Source organism: Nyctereutes procyonoides, unplaced genomic scaffold (assembly GCF_905146905.1).
Source record: "Nyctereutes procyonoides isolate TBG_1078 unplaced genomic scaffold, NYPRO_anot_genome, whole genome shotgun sequence".
Taxonomy (NCBI): Eukaryota; Metazoa; Chordata; class Mammalia; order Carnivora; family Canidae; genus Nyctereutes; species Nyctereutes procyonoides.
Genome location: NW_026575126.1, coordinates 59,369,590 through 59,388,464, shown reverse-complemented (window position 1 = coordinate 59,388,464; position 18,875 = coordinate 59,369,590). Strand labels below are relative to the sequence as shown.

The window sequence follows — 18,875 nt, the reverse complement described above, 5'->3', positions numbered from 1 at the left end:
GATAAAGTGACTTGCTCAAGGTCACACAGCTACTAAGTGGCAGAAGTTTCTAGAACCCGGCTCTTGCCTGCTATGCTGCACCACACCCCCACCAACCCAATTCGTTCAGGCACCCTGGGCTCCTCCAACAGAGGAGAGCTGTGCGCCGGGAGTCACGAGCCCCAGGTTTGAGGCCAGGCTCTGCCGCCAGCTTGCCAAGTGACTCTGGCTAAGTCCTACTCCTTCTCTCGGGCCTTTTCTTTCCTTACCTGTAGAATGAAGATTTTGTTTGTTTTTGGTCTGGGTGATGGAGGCAGCAGAGCGCCCCATGATGACAGGGTTCAGGGACAGACAGCCCAGGCCCCAGCCCTCCCAATCACCACTCGCCTGCTGTGTGGCCTTGGTTGAGGCGCTTATCCTCTCTGGGCCTCAGTTCCCTTGGCTGGGACACAGGGATGATAACAGCTGTCCCATAGCCTGGCTGGGACATAGGGATGATAACAGCTGCCCCACTAGCCTGGCTGGAGTTAAAGGTGATGGTGCGGGTGCTCTGTGGGCGCACAGCAAACCCTCAATGATGGCACTGGCTGTGACTGACCCTGTGGCCTGGGGTCCGCTCCGAACTGTCCATCTGTTTTGTTTGGCCTTACAGTATTTACAGTCTTAGAGTGGGTCACCAACATTTGCAAATTGAGACACTTCACGGAAACATCTGGATTTATGGCCTTCCTCAAAAGCCTGGCAGGTCCGTGAACACCGGGCCTGGGATCCCACGGGAGAGGCACCGGCCTATGCCTATGGCCTCCCCCTCATGTGAACACCATCTGCCGCTTTCCAGGGCCTCAGGCCCCAAGCCTTGGAGTCCTCCAGGACCTACGGCTCTGCCCTTGCCTGTGCCCCAGTGCCCAGCCCCTGGACTAGGACAGGAGCGCCTCCCTGGGCACCCTGCTTCTGCCCTCGGCCTCCACTCCTTCTACTCAAGTGAGATCGCCTCCTTCCACTCTGCGTGGCCTCGCTTAGATTCAGGGCTACCCACTTACGGGGCCGGGGGCCTGCTGTGATGTACCCACATTGCCTCTCTGACCCCACCCCCTTCGCTCCACACTAGCCTCAGGGGTCTCCTTGCTGGTCCTGGAACAGGGCAACGCCCTCCTGCCCCTGGGCCTTTGTACTTGCTGTTCCTGCTATCTGGGGTCTCTTCTCCCAGGCAGGTCTGGGCTCAAATGTCCTGTTTCCCAGAGGCCTTCCCTGAGCACTGGCTCTCAATCAGTGACCTCACTCCCGCTCCCCAGCACTGGTCTCCCACCTTCTCCCCCCATGGCTGTAATTGTTGTCTTACTGACTACATATTGTCCTCATTGATTTTGTTTATTATAATCTCTCCCCTTCCCACATGCCAGCTCGGTGGGGGCAGGACTTGGTCCATTTCACAGGATGCCACATTCTGGGACCTAGACGAGCTCATATGCACTTAGTAAGGGTGCACGGACTGTGTTGAATGCATTTAGGATTCTAGAACTTCTCTGGACTTCTGGGTACAGTGAGAGGCCCGGGCTCTGTGTTCCATGCCCGTCATTCCCATGGGCTTGTCATTCGTTCTTTCTTTGCTCCCCCTCTTCCATTCTACTCCTGAGAAGCAGTGCTCCATGGGACCCTGTGGGGAGCTGGAGGGGTTCAGAATAGTCATCACCCTGTTTAAATTCTGGGGCACCAGGCTCAGAACCATCTATGATCTTGGGCTTCTGTGTTGCCTGCAGGACTGTGATGGTCCAAAGTGACAGAAGTGGACTTAAGTCCCAGTCCAGAAAAAGGCGTGTTTCAGAGAGGCTGCTGTGCCCCACAGCATCCAGGCGGAGGAGAGGCCATCCCCAGGCCCCGCAGCTCAAAGCCAAGGCCACCCAGGCTCCTGCAGCTCCGAATCGATGGGCCCTCCTGCCAACTAAAACCCTACAAGGGCCAGCCCGGAACAACAAGAAAGTGTCATAGAGGGCGTGGCGGGGCTGTGGGGACCTGGAGACATGTACCTCAGCCAAAGGGGCAGCTGCCGAGCCCCAGACGACCATCCTCATTGCAGGGTGGAGGCCCACAGGGGGCCCACTTGTCCATTTTGTCAAAACTCCAGGTGTTTATAAGAAATTTCTTGCTTGTGTAAAATTCAAGAACTGATTCAATTAAAAATAAGCCTGCCCTGTGGGCCAAAAGCAAACCCTTCTGAGGGGTGAGCAAACCCTCCTCTTGCTAGTTTGCAATTTCTAGAGCAGAGCTCCGCTGGTAACAGGATTCGATCCCATGTCTTGTTGGTTCATGGTCTTGAGAGAATCTGATGTGACGGCGTGGGGCCGGGGGCCGAGGCTGGTGCCATCTGCCGTGTTCTGGGAGGGGGGTGTGGGATTACACAGCCGGTCCTGTGGGGACAGAGGACCAGAACTGGGGATCAGGGGAACAGATGGCACTTGGGCAGATACTGAGTTCTAAAAGATAATTTATTTATTCATTTGTTTGAGAGCGAGAGGGAGAGAGAGCTCAAATGGGGGGAGAGGCAGAGGCAGGGAGACCAGCAGACTCCGTGCTGAGCTCCAGCCCGATGCAGGGCTCAATCTCTGCGATCATGACCTGAGCCAAAATCAAGAGTTGGACGCTTCACCAACTGAGCCATCCAGGTGTCCCCCTCCCTTTTTAAAAAGTAATCTCCACACCCAGCATAGGGCTCAAACTCAAAGCCCTGAGATCAAGAGTCGCACGCTCCACTGACTGAGCTGCCGGGCACCCCTGTGGTGTCTCTTAATAGTCTCATCAGAAGAGTTTGGGCGTGTGGCATGGCTGGATCCAGCAGGGTTGTTGGGAATCTGAGTCCTTCCAGCACTTGGCTCTGCCTTCCTCTGGGTTAGCTTCTTTCTCAAGTGGACTCTCCCCCTGTGGCCATCCCTGGGAGCTTTGAGCTCACCTCCTGTCCTTCCAGGAACTCCAGTGGATAAGTGAGGTCTTCCTTCCAAGGTCCAAACAAAAGTCCAGAACTGGTTCTCAGAGGATCCACTGGATTATGTCCTCACCCCTGACCCGATCAGTGTGGCCCAAGGGAGTGAGCTGTGTGGGTTGGCTGGGCCTCATTCACATGTACCCTCAGTCACCTGGTCATGCTCCTGGGGTGGGAGATGAAGACAGCTCTGCCTGAACCGCATGGTCTGAGAGTGAGAGGAGTGTAGCAGTTAGCTCTTGCTGCGCAACACTGGGTAACAACGACGGCCAAGCCTCAGTGGCATCGAACTGCAGGCATTTACTCAGTTTGAGCCTGTGGCTCAGCGATTTAGGTTGGGCTGGGTTGGGCTCACTCACGTGCGGTGGTCACTGGCTGTGGGCTAGAATGATGTTGGCACCTGGGCCTCTTATCCTCCAACAGGCTAGCCTGGGCCCGTTCTCATGGTGGTGGCAGAGATGTGACGGCTGGAGCAAGCTGCACCGTGCAAGTGCTCTTCCAGCCTCTGCATGCATCGCATTTACTTACATCCCATTGGCCAAAGCATGTCATGTGGCCGAGCCCAGCGTGGGCATGTGGGGGATGCTGTGGAGTTATGGGGGCCAAGGGCATGGAAACATGGAAGGGTAAAAGAGTTGGGGGCATTATAGCAATCACTGTATCACAGGCATCCCTTAGACTCCGGGGCTGGTCCTAATAGAAGGGACAGTAGATGCTGGTCGGGTGGGAACAGAGATGCCCCCTCCTTACGCAGCAGGGGCACATCTGGGAACCCAAGGAGTTTGCGGCCATGCCGTCAGCCCTGGCCTCCTTCTTTTAGCCAAGACACTGCAGCTGTGCTGGAGGCCAGAGGTTCTACACCATCTGGTGCTCTGGGGCTCTATGACGCTGGTGCGAAACCACGTACCTGTGTCACAGAGAAAGGCATCCCCCCTAAACATACCATGTGGCCTACAGTGTCCTGAGACCTGTCCCTGGAGACCGCATCAGGCTATCCCTGACACACCTGGTGTCTCCCTAACTTGGCTGATGCCCCCGATTCATCTAGAGAACTGGTTAAAGTGCAGGTCCCCAGGGTCTTGCCCTTGGACTTTATGCTTGGTTGGTCTGGGGCGAGGCCCAGGAATCTGTATTTCTAACCAGCTCCCCATGGCTTTTGGAGACGCAGCAGTTGTGGGCACGAGCGTCTGAGCCAGCCCTGTCATTTTGCATCTGGCAATGAATGAGGCAGTGGGCAGGCCTGGCGCTGGCTTCTGCAGAGTGCGGGGTGGGGCCGGCCCCCCGGCAGCACCCTTGCCCGCTGGCTCCACCTGCCTCCTCCTGCTCTCTTGTCTTCTGGAACCATCTTCCTCTCACCCCGCTCTGACCGGCTGGCCGCCCTGCAGTTCTGAGCGCTCCAAGCTGGTGTTCCACTCTGGGGTGTTTGCTCTTGCCAGTGCCCTGCCCCGAACTCCCTTCCTGTGTGTCTAGGTCTCTGCTCTGCTGGCAGACTCTTGTCAACCACCAGCCCTAGCTCCTGTCTCCTCCAGAGGCTTCTTGTCTTCACCACACGTCTGGCTCGCTAAAATGACCATTTTACTTATTTGCACGCCTCTTTATGATTTGTGTCTCTCGTGCTAAAGTGAGCACCTCAGAGCAGAGCAGAGACCACGTTCAGCTGCTTCTCACTGTGGTGTCCCAGGAGCGGGGCACAGCGGTCCTTAGGAAGGGGCAAAATCCCTTGGCCTTGGAGAGCTGATGCCCAGTGCCTCCTGGTCCTGGGAATGTGCATATTGCCTCGGAAATGCTCATACCACAAAGAACCATTGAGGGCTCCCAGAAGGGCCAGTCATGTGGTGTCAGGGGGAGTGGACACAACAGGGCAAGGTCAGACAGTCCTGGCTTGTGGGGAGACAAGCCTGTCCCAGGGATCTCAGAGAGCCCAAGGAGGATGCGGTTTGGGTGGGGACACTAGTGGAGACAGTGGTTTAGAACAGAGCAAGCAGGTGTTTTTCCCCTTCCGAGTTTTCAGAGGAAACGTGGTCCTCAGTTTCTGGATCTGAAAAGTGGGGTTCATTGTGGTACCAAGCTTTTGGACTGGCTCCTTCCAGGATTCCTGGTTGATACCTACTCCGAATGGAAGGCCAGACTCTCTGCCCCCAAGCAGTCCCTCAGCTCCAAAAACCTATACGAGGGAACTGAACTCTATGGTTGGCTGGTAATGTTGGCGAGGTGTGGAAGGTGGCCTGGGCGCAGGCTGCCCAAGCCGTTTTGGAGAGCGTGGTTGTAGGGTGCAGGGCCTGCCCGCCTCCCCACTGGTGGGGACTCCAGGGTCGCCTCTGTGCTCCAGCTTCAGGGAGCAGAACTGAGGGGACGGCCAGTAGCTGCAGGAGCCTTGTCCTATGTCCCAGTCTGCCAGGGACCGGGTCTGAGGTGACACCTGGACCAGGGTGGGGAGGGGAGGTCAGTGTAGGGGGAGGGAGGGATATGGAGGGAGAGAGACACAGACGTAGACACCCACGCAGAGACACAATGGACATGCAGGCATACACAGACAAGAGACGTGCACGCCGCATACATGCACACGCACACATGCACACACGCACAGGCACATGTGTGCACACATGCACATGTATGTGGAGGGAGCGGCCTGAGTTGCTGGAGGAGAGGGGCAGAGGGGAGCCTGAGGTAGCCCCGGGAGCCAGGAAGGGCACATATGGCCCCTTCTCTGCTCTTTTCCAGGAGCACAGGAGTCTGTGGCTCTTCCAGGCCTTCCTCCCTTGGCCCTGGGCATGTGGGGGATGCAGGACAGCCTGGCCAGACCCTCCCTCACGCAGTCTTCCTCCTCCTTCCATCCATGCCCTATTGGGGGGCTTCCACTCATCCCAGCTCACTGCGCCTCTCCAAACTGTCCCCAGTTATTTTTATCCATCATTCACCATCTAGGAAACTCAGTATGTGGGAGGCAGCTTCTCCGCAAGCCAACTGGATCTGCGCCCTGTCGCCTCTGGGACACACTTGTGGATCCTCCCCTCCCCTCCGTCTGTGTCCATTTGTCCTCCCTTCTCTCCGGGCCTCTCTCTACCCTGTGTTCTCTGTCAGAGGGTCCAGTTCCAGAAAAGGGGGAAGGAGGCTTATCTCCTTGATTCTGTCTATACCCCTGTGCTCTTGGCTGCCAGCCTTGTCCCATGTGGCATCTCCACCCACCCCCCACTCCCAGCCTCGTCAGAGCTCTTCTGGGTGGTTCTGGAAGAAGCATGGAGGGAGGGAGACCCTCCTTGGAGCACAGTGGGGTGGGGTGGACACAAGTCTCGAGTCATCACTCAGTTGAAGGGAATGAACAAAACCCAAACTAACCGCTTGCCTTCCCACCCTCATCAGCCGGGACAGGCTGTGGCGTGCTGCCGTCACCACTTACAAATCTGGGAAGGTTCAGACAACCATGGGGACTGTGTTTCATGCTGTCCTCATCAGGGACCTGGATAAAAGAGGTTCCATCTCTAGGCTTCCATGGCTGTATGGCCAGAGATGGGGATGAGTTTTGCCTACAGGTGGCACCTGCCACTGGCCAGAGCAAATCCCACGATCACATCTAACATCCTCAGGGGCTGGAGGATGGCAGCCCTACCATGGGCCTAGGAAGCAGGGAGCTGGCAAGATTGGTGACTGTGGGGCTGGCCGCCACACCCACACCCTGCCCCTCTCAGCCCCATCTCAACAAATGACAAAGGACACACACACATACACACCATTCAGTCCATCAGCAAATCCTATTGGCTTCTTTCTTTTTTTTCTTTTCTTTTTTTTTAAAATTTTTATTTATTCATGATAGTCACAAAGAGAGAGAGAGTGAGAGAGAGAGAGAGAGAGAGAGAGAGAGAGAGAGGGCAGAGACATAGGCAGAGGGAGAAGCAGGCTCCATGCACCGGGAGCCCGATGTGGGATTCGATCCTGGGTCTCCAGGATCGCGCCCTGGGCCAAAGGCAGGCGCCAAACCGCTGCGCCACCCAGGGATCCCCTTTCTTTTTTTTTTCTAAGATTTTTATTTATTTATTCATGAGAGACAGAGAGAGAGAGAGAGAGAGGGAGAGAGAGAGAGGCAGAGACACAGGCAGAAGGAGAAGCGGCTCCATACAGGGAGCCCGACATGGGACTTGATCCCGGATCTCCGGGGTCACGCCCTGGGCCAAAGGCAGGCGCTAAACTGCTGAGCTACACAGGGATTCCCCCCTATTGGTTTCTTTTAAAAACACATCCAGAGTCCAACCATTTCTTGCCTTCTCTCTGCTACCGTGGCTGAGCCAGCACCATCTCTTGCCTGGACGATTCCAGCACTCCCGTCACTGGTCTTCCTGCCTCCCCTTGTCCCCCCACAGTCTGCTGAGGGATCCTGTACACATTGGATGATGTCCTTCCAGGAGCCTCATCTCACTTGGGAAAAGCTGAAGTGGTCCTGTCAGTGGCCGCAGAACCTGACCTAAGTTGTCCCTGTTGTCCCACTACATCCTAGCTTCTTCTGGGGGGCTTTTATGCAAACACTCCCAGGCATCCTTCTGCCTCAGAGCCTTTGCACTTGCAGTTTTCTCAACCCAACAGTCTTTCCCAGATTCCCAACCCCTCACTAATAAAATGTCCCCTGTTGTGTGAGGTCTTCCCTGGTTACTGTGTTTAAATCTGTGACCCCCCACTCTCAGCACACCCTCTTCCACCACTGAGCTTAATTTTTTTTTTTCTCTGCAGCACTTCTCCCAGACATTCATTGACCTCAAATGCCCCAGTGATAAGCAGCCCGTGCTCTGAGAATCACGATCTATGTCGACTCTGTTTTATGGACAAGGACACTCAGTCTCTGTAGGGAAAAGACCTCCTTGAAACCATCCCCCGGTCACTTGCAGAGCTGGTGCTAGGACCCAGACTGCTTCCCTGTGGCCCTGGCTTCTAGTTCCTGGTCCCTGATTATCCCTTAAAGATCTGCAGACCTTGACCTTCGGTTTCATGACTTCTGCTCAATTTGTCAGAAGGGTGGTTATTTAAAAATAACCCTTCTCTGCCCCTCAAAAAGCCACATTTCCTGGGATGGGTAGGAAGTGAACAGTTGGAATTACTCTGATGGGAAGTCTTGAGATTTTTTTAAGGATTTTATTTACGAGAGAGAGAGAGAGAGAGAGAGAGAGAGAGAGAGAGAGAGAGAATGAGTGGGGGGCAGAGGGAGCAGGAGAAGCAGACTCCCTGCTGAGCAGGGGGCCTGACCTGGGGCTTGATCCCAAGACCCTGAGATCATGACCTGAGCCAAAGGCAGATGCTTAACCAACCGAGCCACCCAGGTGCCCCAAGCCTTTGAGATTCTTAATCATTCTTTCATTGATTTTTGTGAGTGCCTACTGTATGCTAGGTTTTGTCTGTAAGTGCAGGGATGTTAGCAGGTAACAAGGCAGAGGAAGTTTTTAGTCTCATGGAGCTTGCATTCTAGAGCAGGAAGACAGACACCGAGAAATTGTGTATACATTTGTGCATTTTACTGAGATTTATTGAGCCCCTACTAAGGCCACTGTGGATTTGGTGGTGAACAAAACAAGGCCTTGTCTTCACAGATCTGACATCGTAGGCAGGACAGACCATGGCGAATGGGTTTATTGGTGATCCTGTCTCATGTGGCACTAGATTCAGGCCAGAATGACTCCAGGACACAGGGAGTCGGGGAAACAATCAGACAGCCTACAGGAATGAAGGCTGACGGGAAGTGAAGGCTGACTTGTTGATGCCACATGTGTTCTTGGTTGCACAAGCCCGACACATCTCTGTGACTTTTCAAGCTTGCTTTTCATTTTCCCGCTAAAGATGGTGGAGTAGAATTTGGAGACCCGTGGCCATCTTTCCATATATGAACCCTTAACTGCCAGCCACGTTGTTCTGGAACTTCAAGTATTTTCTAGGATAGTTATTCTCATCTTCAAAGATTTATTCTTCTTTGAGTATTTGTTTGTTTTATTTTATTTTTAATCATTTTATTTTTAAAAGATTTTATTTATTTATTTTTATTTTTAATTTTTTTTAGTTTTTATTTATTTATGATAGTCACACACACACATACAGAGAGGCAGAGACACAGGCAGAGGGAGAATTAGGCTCCCTGTGGGGAACCCGATGCAGGACTCAATCCCAGGACCCCGGGATCACACCCTGACCCAAAGGCAGATACTCAACCACTGAGCCACCCAGGTGTCCCCTCCTTTGATTATTTGGAAGGATTTTCTGGAAGCTGTCTTGTTTTCTTTGGTCTTCATCTACTTATTTATTAACTCACTCATTCATTCAACCCATTTACCAAGCACATATCTGCTATGCACCAGAATACTTGGTGAATTTGATGAACAAGATCCCTGTTCTCAAGGAGCTCACATTGCAGTGGGGAGAGAGAGAGAGAGAATAAATAAGTTAATAAAATAATGATAGATAATCCAGTGATTGCATAGAGACATAAGTGCTGTGAAACAGGGTCATGAAGTGGCATTCAATGTTGGAGTTTTTGATAGGGTGTCATGGAAGCTTCCTTGAAAAGGATGCCATTTGAAGTGAGACCTGAATGAGCTGAGGAAGGCAGCATTCGGAGGTGAGGAGTATTCCAGGCTATATAAGCCCATCCTTAGTGGTGGATCGCTTTGGTTTTCTACCTACAGAGTCAATTATCCGTGAGTTGTGTTTTCTCGGAAAATAATTTATTCATTGAGATTTTTGAACTGACCGGCACAAAATTTAGTACAGTATTTTCCTAGGATTAAAAGGAAAAGTCTCTTTGATTAGTTTTCTTTTTGTACTCCTCATCTTGTGGATTTGAGTTTTCTTTCTTTCTCTTATTTTTCTTGCTGGAGTCTGCCAAGTGTGATAGGAGCCCTGGTGAACATTGCTTTTCAAACCCTCCAGAAAATGTGGACTGGCTTGAAATCCTTACACAGGACCTGGGCTGAGATGTTGCATCCTCATGATGGAGGTCCTATTAATTTGTTCTAGCTTCCCCTCCTTATTTTTCAGCCCAGGTCTTGCCAAGCTGTTTTATGGTCCTTGCCTTCTTTCATCCCCCTCCCCCTCAGCCTGTTCTTAAGAATCAGTTCTATATTTATCAATTCTGTTTGTTTAAATTTTCGAATACGGCCTGTTTTCCTTTCGCTTGTTTTTTTTGAGGTTTGTTTTATTAGCATTTTCAAGTATTTGAATTGAAAACTTTGTTTCCTTAGTTTTTTAAAAAAGGAATGCATTTAATGCTATGAGTTTGCCTCTGACCCTTACTTTGGCCCTGTCTTGTGAGTTTCAAAATGCAGTGCTTTCTCTGAAATGATTTTTTAAAAATTCTGAAATTACAATTTTGGGTCTAAGAGTTCTGAAATTTCAGTTTAATTTCTCATCAATCCAAGAATAATTTAGTAGAGCATTAGACATTTCCCAGTACTTTGTCTTATCTGCTAAAATGTTTGGCATCAGTTTCTAGTTTTACTGAATGATAGGGAAAGTAGCCTGTGAACTTTCTGCTTCATAATTAAAAAATTTTTTTTTGGTATGTGTCTTGGTGAATGTCCCTGAAAAAGCAGGGACATTCCCTGTGTGTAGGGTAAAGCAGCTTTATAGATAGCATTTTTCTAGGACTTTCTTGTTTATTTCTCTGCTTTCTTGATCTGCCAAAAGCTGAAGTAGGTCAAAATCTTTCCCTTCCATAGAATTCTTTCCATTTTTACTTGTGTCTCTGATAGTTTTTGTTTTTTATAAAGTCTGAATCTATGTTATTCATCACGAAACAATTCATGACAGTTATATTTTCATTGTGAAATTGTGGATTTTATCTTTTGTCAAGATAAAATGACTATTTTCCCCCAGTGAATGCTTTTTGCTTTGGATTCTATTTTTTTCATATTTTAATATTTCTATCTCAGCTTTGTTTTGTTTGTGTCCCTTTGATATGTCTCTTTCTAGCCTTTTCATTTTAACTTTCCATGTCTTTCTGTTAGGTGCATATTTGGCAAGAGCACTATGGTTAGATTCTGTCTTTGGTACAACTGGAACATCTTAACCAAACAGGACTTATAAATACATTTGATGTCATTTCTCTCTCTCTTTTTTTTTTTTTGTTGAATGCTTCCAATTTTGTAGTCCTTTTTCTTTACACACTTTCTTTGTTTTATCTTTTACTATATGGATATATGGAATAGGTTTTGTTTCCTTTTTCTTTACTAATAATTTAAAAATATATACACACTATTGTTAATAATGTTTGTAGTTCTTGGGCTTCTATTTCTCTGGTAACTATGCAGAGTGATACAGCATCTAGTGCATTTTTAAAATTCTGCTTTTTACTCATATTTGTAACAACAGTTGCAGAGTGATCCTTTGCTCAGCTGGTTTCAGTGCTAATTGCAGGTTCCTTTAGTTTACTTTCCCTCCGTTTTTGTTCATATGTTATTTGGAATTGAATGCGAGGTATGACAGTCACCAGTGGTGTTCCGGATCCCATGCTAGATGCTGGGATAAAATTTTGAAGAGGATGACAGGGTAGGTTCCTGCTCTCATGGAACTTCTAGTTGTATGTGTATATGCATGTGTGTGTACACTCATATGTGAGTGTGTGCGTGTGAATAATACACAAGGGAGGAAACTTACCCCCTCTGAGGAGGGAGATTTAATTAAGACTTGAAGAGTGAGAGGAAGAGTTTCATGGGAAGGTAGAGGAAAAGGCACGTGCAAAGGCTCTGTGTAGGGACAGATTGGTGAGTGGGAAGAAGGAAGATGGGTGTGGCTGGAGTATAGTGAGCCAGGAAGTGGGAGAGGCAGCAGAGACAAGATTGGGGCTTTATGGGCATGTAGGTGTGGGTTTTGTCCTGAGTGCACATGATCTACTTCTTAACTCTTGAAACAAACAAGCAAGCAAGCAAGCAAACAAGCAAACACTAAGAATAGCTTTCCTTGGTCTTTGGATATGAATGATAGCATGGCTGGGTATAGAATCCACAGGTTTAAATCTTTTCCCTCAACATCCTGTGGGCTTAACTCTGGTTTCTGGCATCTAATGTTGGAGAAAAGATGTCTAAAGTCAGACAAATTTTTCCTTTGTAGGAAACCTTTCCCCCCTTGAATTCTTGTGTAATTTTTCCTTATTTTTCCTCAATATAGAGAAATTTTCATGGAATTTAGAAATGTTGATTTTTATTTTTTTAATTTATTTTTTAATTTTTAAAATTTTTTAAAATTTATTTATGATAGTCACACACACACACACACACACACACAGAGGCAGAGACATAGGCAGAGGGAGAAGCAGGCTCCATGCACCGGGAGTCTGACGTGGGATTCAATCCCGGGTCTCCAGGATCACGCCCTGGGCCAAAGGCAGGCGCTAAACCACTGCGCCACCCAGGGTTCCCAAAATGTTGATTTTTAAAATTAGCTGTGTACCTGTTGAGATTAGCTCAAGGAAGCTTGACTATATTACTTTCTCAATTATTTCTACCTTTCCACTTGTTCCAAGCTTTTCTTGAAGAACACCACTTATTTATGGGATTGGTTTCTGTTTTCTGACCTCTAAGGCTCTTATTTTCTCTCTCATAATTTTGATGTTCTCTTTGTCTCATTCTTTAGGAATTTATCCTGGTTGATGTTCTATGAGTTTCCCAGATCTGTGGTTTGATGTCTGACATTAATTTGGGAGTCATTATTGTTTCAAATATTTTTCTGTTCCTTTCTCTCTCTCTCTCTTTTTCCTTCTTCTTCTGGTATTCCCATCACACATATGGTATACCTTTTATCATTGTCCCACAGTCCTGGGATGTTCTGTTCAATTTTTTTTCCTTTTCTTTCCTCTTTGCTTTTCAATTTTGGAGATTTCTATTGAGATATCCTCAAGCTTCGAGACTCTCCTCAGCTGTGTTCAGTTCGTCCATCAGCTTGTCAAAGACATTCCTTATTTCCGTCACAGTGTTCTCAATCTTTGGTATTTCTTTTTGGTTCTTTGTTAGTTTTCCATTTTGTGTTGCCCATATGTTGTTTCATGCTGTCTACTTTGTCCATGAAAGCCCTTAACACGTTAATGATAGTTGTTTTCAGTTCCTGGTCTCATAGTCCCAACAGCATTGCCATTTCTGAATCTGGTTCTGATGCTTGCTCTGTCTCTTCAGATTATGGGTTTTTTTGTTTGTTTGTTTGTTTGTTTTGTTTTGCCTTGGAGTATGCCTTGTGATAATTGTCCTGATGGCTGAATGTGATGTACTGGGTCTAAGGAACTGCTGTAAACAGGCCTAGAGGGGGCTGGGCTTGGGTGTTTGCCTTCCCTCAGGTCAGTTAGGCTCCGATAATACCCCCGTAGGTTAGGGTTTGGTTAACTAGGTTTTCTGGAGGGCAGGCCTTGTTAAGAACAGAACACTCTGGCGTATTTCAGAATAGTTCCTTTCCTGCTCCCCTCCTGGAAGCATGAGAGGATCTTTATCTGATATTCATTGTGAGGACCTGGTAGACTTTCTGGAGGTGAAACTCACAAAAGTGTGTGGACCCTGATGATTGGGTTCCCCTGGAGTTTTCATCTCTCAGACTTATCCACACTAAACCTCTGGCAACCTGTCAGTTCCAGTTCCAGATTTCCTACTCCAGGGCTGATTCCCATGGTGGTTTCTACTCTGGTATGTTGTAATTCTCTGTATCCATCTGTCTTTCCAACTTTGAGGGAACAGTTTGTCCTGTGACCTCACTTCTCTTAGGGAAAAATAAGAGTTGTTGATTCTGTTGCTTGTTCCTCTTTTGAGTTCTGGTTAGGACAGATCAGTGACTTGCAGGCTCCTTATATGCTGGACCAGAAGCTGGAAGCTCTGTGTTGTCTCATTCTTTTGCATTCCAAAATAGTTTAGAAACTTTGTTCTCCAGCTTCTGGCCTCTCTGGAAGTTTGGGAGAGAGGCCTCCATCCCCACGTCCTTCATACTTTTCTACTCTAGTGACCAAGGTGAGACTCTCCTAGACTAGCCATGATGGTGCCTTGCTTTCTGTCCCTTGTACCCCAACATGGTTTTGCTTGGACTTCTAAGGGTGGGAAGTGTGGTGTCTCCACCAAGGCAAGAGGAGGCTTGAGGACCTAGTTTCAATTGCAGCTCAGAGGAGCAGAGACATGAAAGAAAGACCCTTTCCACCTCTTGAACTGGGTCTCATTATGTCCCTAAGTCACATCAAAATGTTTTCTCTAGGGCAGAGGTTGAAGTGTCTTGGGTTCAGTGTTACTAACACTCTGCATTGCTGGTTTAGGTTTCTGCAGGGTTCATTTCACCCTTCATTCCTTCCAGTGGGTGACCCTGCCTTTGTATCTGTGGTACCTTACAGTAATTCCTGTCCTCTGTGGCTCCTCTTTCACCTGGACTGCCTTCCAGACAGCTCTTCTCAATGAAATCTGTTGTCTTAGCCTCCAATCTGCCAAGCTTGGTTATAGAATTTAGAGTTTATACTTTCTCAGAGACGCAAACAAATGCTTTCATGAGTTATCTGTGCTTCCTTTAATGAGTGTGCTTCAAAGAGGTACTTCTCTTCTCTATCTTGAGTATATCCTTCCCCTTTTTAGAGTGTAGAATTGTCCTCCCAGCGCCCTCTGGGTGACTATTTTCCATGTGTTTCCTTATTTTGAGTATGGTCTCACAGGTCTCTCCAGGCGTAGTATTTGCTCATAATAGAGCAGGTCCTCTTTTTTTTTTATTTAAAAATTTTTTTTTCCTCTTTGATCTTTCTTACACCTGGCTGCTGTTAGGTTCCTGTTCACCTGTCTTAAGTTCTTTATTTTTATTTTTAATTTTTTAAAAATATTTTATTTATTCATGAAACACACACACACACACACACACACACACACAGGCAGAGACACAGACAGAGGAAGAAGCAGGCTCCATCCAAGGAGCCTGATGCGGGACTTGATCCCGGGACTCCAGGATCATGCCTTGGGCTGAAGGCAGTGCTAAACTGCTGAGCCACCCAAGAATCCCCTATTTTAATTTTTATTTGAAGATTTTATTTATTTATTCACAAGAGACACACACAGAGAGAGGCAGAGACATAGGCAGAGGGAGAAGCAGGCTCCTCGCAGGGAGCTGAATGTGGGACTCGATCCTCAGACCCCAGGATCACGCCCTGAGCTGAAGACAGAGACACTCAACCACTGAGCCACACAGGCATCCCCTGTCTTAAGATCTTAACTGGTCCTGATGGCTGGCATTTTTATTGCTAAGCTGATTTCTGTTTTGGGGGATTTAAAAAATATTTTGTGACTCTACAAGCTAGAGGTTGAACCTCCTTTGCTCACCTTTTGGTGAGCCTTGAATATGGCAAGGAGGAATTACTTTCCTTAACAGAAATGGGTGATGTGAAACTACGCTTTCCAAGGTGCATGCTTCCTACGTTTTTCCCCGTCTTTGCCCAGTTTTCTTTGCAACACAAGATGCGATGCACTGTTGCCTGTCTGCTCAGGCTCTCGGCCATGTGCCCTTACTGGGAATCGCAGATGCTGGATGCAAGCTGGAGGTGAATGGTCTTGGTCTCCATAGAAAGTGGTTCATGTGCTACAGAGGTTGGACACTGCTTCTACCACATGCAGGGATGTCACAGACTTAGGGTGGTAGGGCCCTTCAGGTATCTTCTTCCTTGCCTGCAAAGATAAGTGGATTCATGGAAATTCCTTTTTGGTTTGGTAGAGATCATTGCTGATAGACCCCATTTGTAGCTCCCCTTGTAGCATTTCACTACTTGGTGTGTTTCCTTGACATTTTGGTTGAAAGATAAGAGAGGGCAAATCATGCATCCCTGGCATGCCACCAGTCCTAATCTAGAAGCCCCACATCCTCTGATGGGCATAGATTTTGCGAAGGAGGGGAAAGTGTGGTAGACATCGTCACTGGATTTAGAATCAAGAAAATATAAGTTGGCATCGTGACCCATTGATTCACTCATTTGCTCCTTTATTACATGACTACCCCCTAAGCTTTGGATATACATTAAAATTTTATCAGGTGTTTTATCCTAATAGGAATAGATAAAAGATGTCTGGCTCTGGGTCTCTGTCCTGGGAAGAATTCCTCTGGGCCAGCTCTGTTTGATATTGACTAAATGACATAAACTAGCAGTACCTCATTTTACCCATCAGTAAAATGGCCTTAAAAGCACAAAACGTCTTGTGATCTTGAGAAGGTGCAACATACAGATGAGGTCTCATCCACAGGGCCCAGCATCAGGGTGCATGTGTATGTTTGCTACTTTCAGGTCTGGATGAAGCTTTTGGGTTGCAGGGAGGTGGTCTAGGATGGGGATGCTAGTGGGAAAAGAGAATTCTGTTAGCTTTTAAATGGCTCTAAGAGATGCTGGGTGTCCAGTCAGCACTGCTGAGAATGGGCGGGGGGGAGCTGCCAGCAAGTTGCCCATTGACCACATGTCCAGAGGAACAGAGCTTAGTGGAGGGAAGGTTCTCGGTTCTAGGGGCTGGAAGGCTGTCTCCATCTCCTGGGTCCTACTCAACAGAAGGGGTTTGTTCTTTTTCTTTGATGGAAAGCCATATCCTTGAAATTTCATTAATTCATTCATTCCTTAGGAAGTTTTTTTTTTTTGAATGCATACTCTATGCCAAGTATTTATTTATTTTTTGTTCTTGTTTTTGGGGGCTAGTTTTTGGTAGTAAGGTATCACTGACGAAAAAGACAAAATCTCTACTCATCAATTTTTGATTCCTTTTTAAGGAGGAGAGTGGCAAGGCAACAAATAAATAAATAAGGTGGTTTCAGAGAGTGAGAAATACAGTGAAAAGAGGGTCGGGGAGACAGGACTTTCTGGGGAGCCAATGTTTTCCCTGAGAACCGACTGTTAAAAAGGAGGCTCCCAGTGAAGATCTGGGAAAAGCGTGTCAGGCAGAGGGAACAGCAAGTGTGCAGACCCTGAAGTGGGAGCAGGGGATGAAAAAGAGGTGGATATGACTGGGGGTCAAGTTAGAAGCTGATTGTAGTGATCCACACAAGATAGATTGAGCTAGAAGAAGTAGATGTGGGGAAGGGGGTGGTGGGGGTGAGGGTGGGGGTGGGCTTGGGAACTGTTTTGCAGGAAGAAGCAACAGGACTTGATGAGGAGGCCAGCAGAGGAGGAAGAAGAGTCAGGGGTGACCCCTGGGGTTTTGATCTGAGAGACTGGTGGGTGGTCCCATTTGTTGAGAGACAGAGAAAAATAGGGAAGAACAGGTTCAAGGGGGAAAGTCAGGAATTTTGTTTTGGGGCATATTGGGGTATAAATACTCATGTTGACATTTGACCTGCTGAGGACCAAGGACAGAAGTCCAAACTATTGCGTGAGTGTGAGTGTGGATGTGTGGGTGTGTCCTACGGAGGGTTTGTCAACATTGGCACGGTTGACCTTTTAGATGGGCTCTTTCTTTGTTGTTGGGGGGGGGGCTGTCCTGTGCATTGTAGGGTGTTTAGAAGCCTCTGTGCCATTAGCACCACCTCAGTGGGCCAAAATGACCATCAAAATGTCTCCAAGCATTGTCACATGTTCTCTGGGGGACAGAATCGCTCCTGGCTGACAGTTAACACAAAATCTTCCCAGGGAAACATACTGTTGTCATAGTCAAGTGCCAGCAGCCCGCTTCCTCACCCATGGTCGACATCCTTAATTGATCATATTACTTTTTCGTACGAATCTCAGACACCACCTCCGAATCCTTCTTGACACGACTGACCAGTAGCCGTCATCAGTGACTGAGATTGGTCATGAGAAGAAACTCATTTACTCTCCCTTTTCTGGGTTGGAAAAAAAAAAAAGAACCCAGAATGCCGCCTAGGGCCCACACGCTTGTTTACAGTGAAACCCTCGATAGCAGTCTCCGTCCATCTGTGCCTCAGTATCCCTGCCTGTCAGCTGAAAGTGAAGCTAACTGCTTTTTACGGATCCGACACAGCCTTAAGTGGGAGGATCAATGAGATAATCTTGGTAACTCAATTTGAGTTTTTGGAGGCGGGCAGAGTATTACAGAAATGCGCAGCGGGATCATCATCTCATGGGGCGCTGTGAAGGTGAACCTGTAAATAATTAGGAAACATTTAGCTGTTATAAAGTGCCAGGTTTCATAATGGGAATAATGAAAAAGAAAGGCTCTCAGAAGCGGGCAGGCAGGTTGGAAGGCCTAGCAATCGGCTCTCGGGCGATACTGCCGGGAGGACGGAGGGGTGGTGCTCAAGGCTACGGGAATCTGTGTGTGATGTTTTGTTCAGGTCCGCGTAACCATGGAGACAGACTTCCCCCCTTCTTGCCGTGGAGCTGATTCCACACTCCTGTGCTGGGTATACACCGCACATGCTTGTCCTCCCCTTCCCTCTACCACGACTCCTTCTGGCTTGGGCAGAAGCGAGGAGTCAGAGGAGGCTCTAGAGAGATCCAGCATCTTGGAATCTGAACGCCAGGGCTGTGGGTTCAAACCCTGCCTTGCCCCTTCTGGGGTGTGTGAACATGGATAAATTGTGCAGCCTCTGGGAGTCTCCGTCTCCTAATCTGTAAAATGAAGATGAAGTACTTTCTCCCCACAGGGTTGTGGGCGAGGGGTGACTCTATCTTGAGGGGTGAAGTGCTCTGGGAGCTCCTAAAGACTCGAATGTGGCCTCCCTTGTTACATTGTTAATATGGACCTCAGGGACCCAGAATTATAGTAATAGAAACCCTTGATTTAAAACAAGTAGAACCAACAAAACCAGACCTGTGGTTCATGATGTCCTCTCACCCTCGGTCTACGGTTAGCCTCACTGTATTTTATTTATGTATTTAATAAGAGCCCTCGAGAACTAGGACCATGACTCTGGCAGCCTGCAGCTTGGAGCCGCGCTGAGTGCCGGGTTGGGCAGCCTGCCTGGGTGCGTGTCTCAGCTCCAGCCTTGCTGGGTGCGGAACCACGAGGTAACGACTTTC

General features: G+C 48.3%; 1 protein-coding gene across 4 annotated transcripts in view; it reads left to right on the top strand.

Annotated features, from left to right (window-relative positions):
- Positions 1–18,875, top strand: part of GSG1L (GSG1 like) — a 204,533-nt gene that overhangs the window by 5,325 nt on the left and 180,333 nt on the right. Inside the window, exon 1 of one of the 4 annotated variants that reach the window (XM_055339339.1) lies at positions 18,835–18,863. The exons of the other annotated variants lie outside the window; for them this stretch is intronic. The gene's annotated coding sequence lies outside the window, so the exon portion shown is untranslated. Of the gene's footprint in view, positions 1–18,834; positions 18,864–18,875 lie in introns of those variants that run through there. 4 annotated transcript variants of the gene reach the window in all.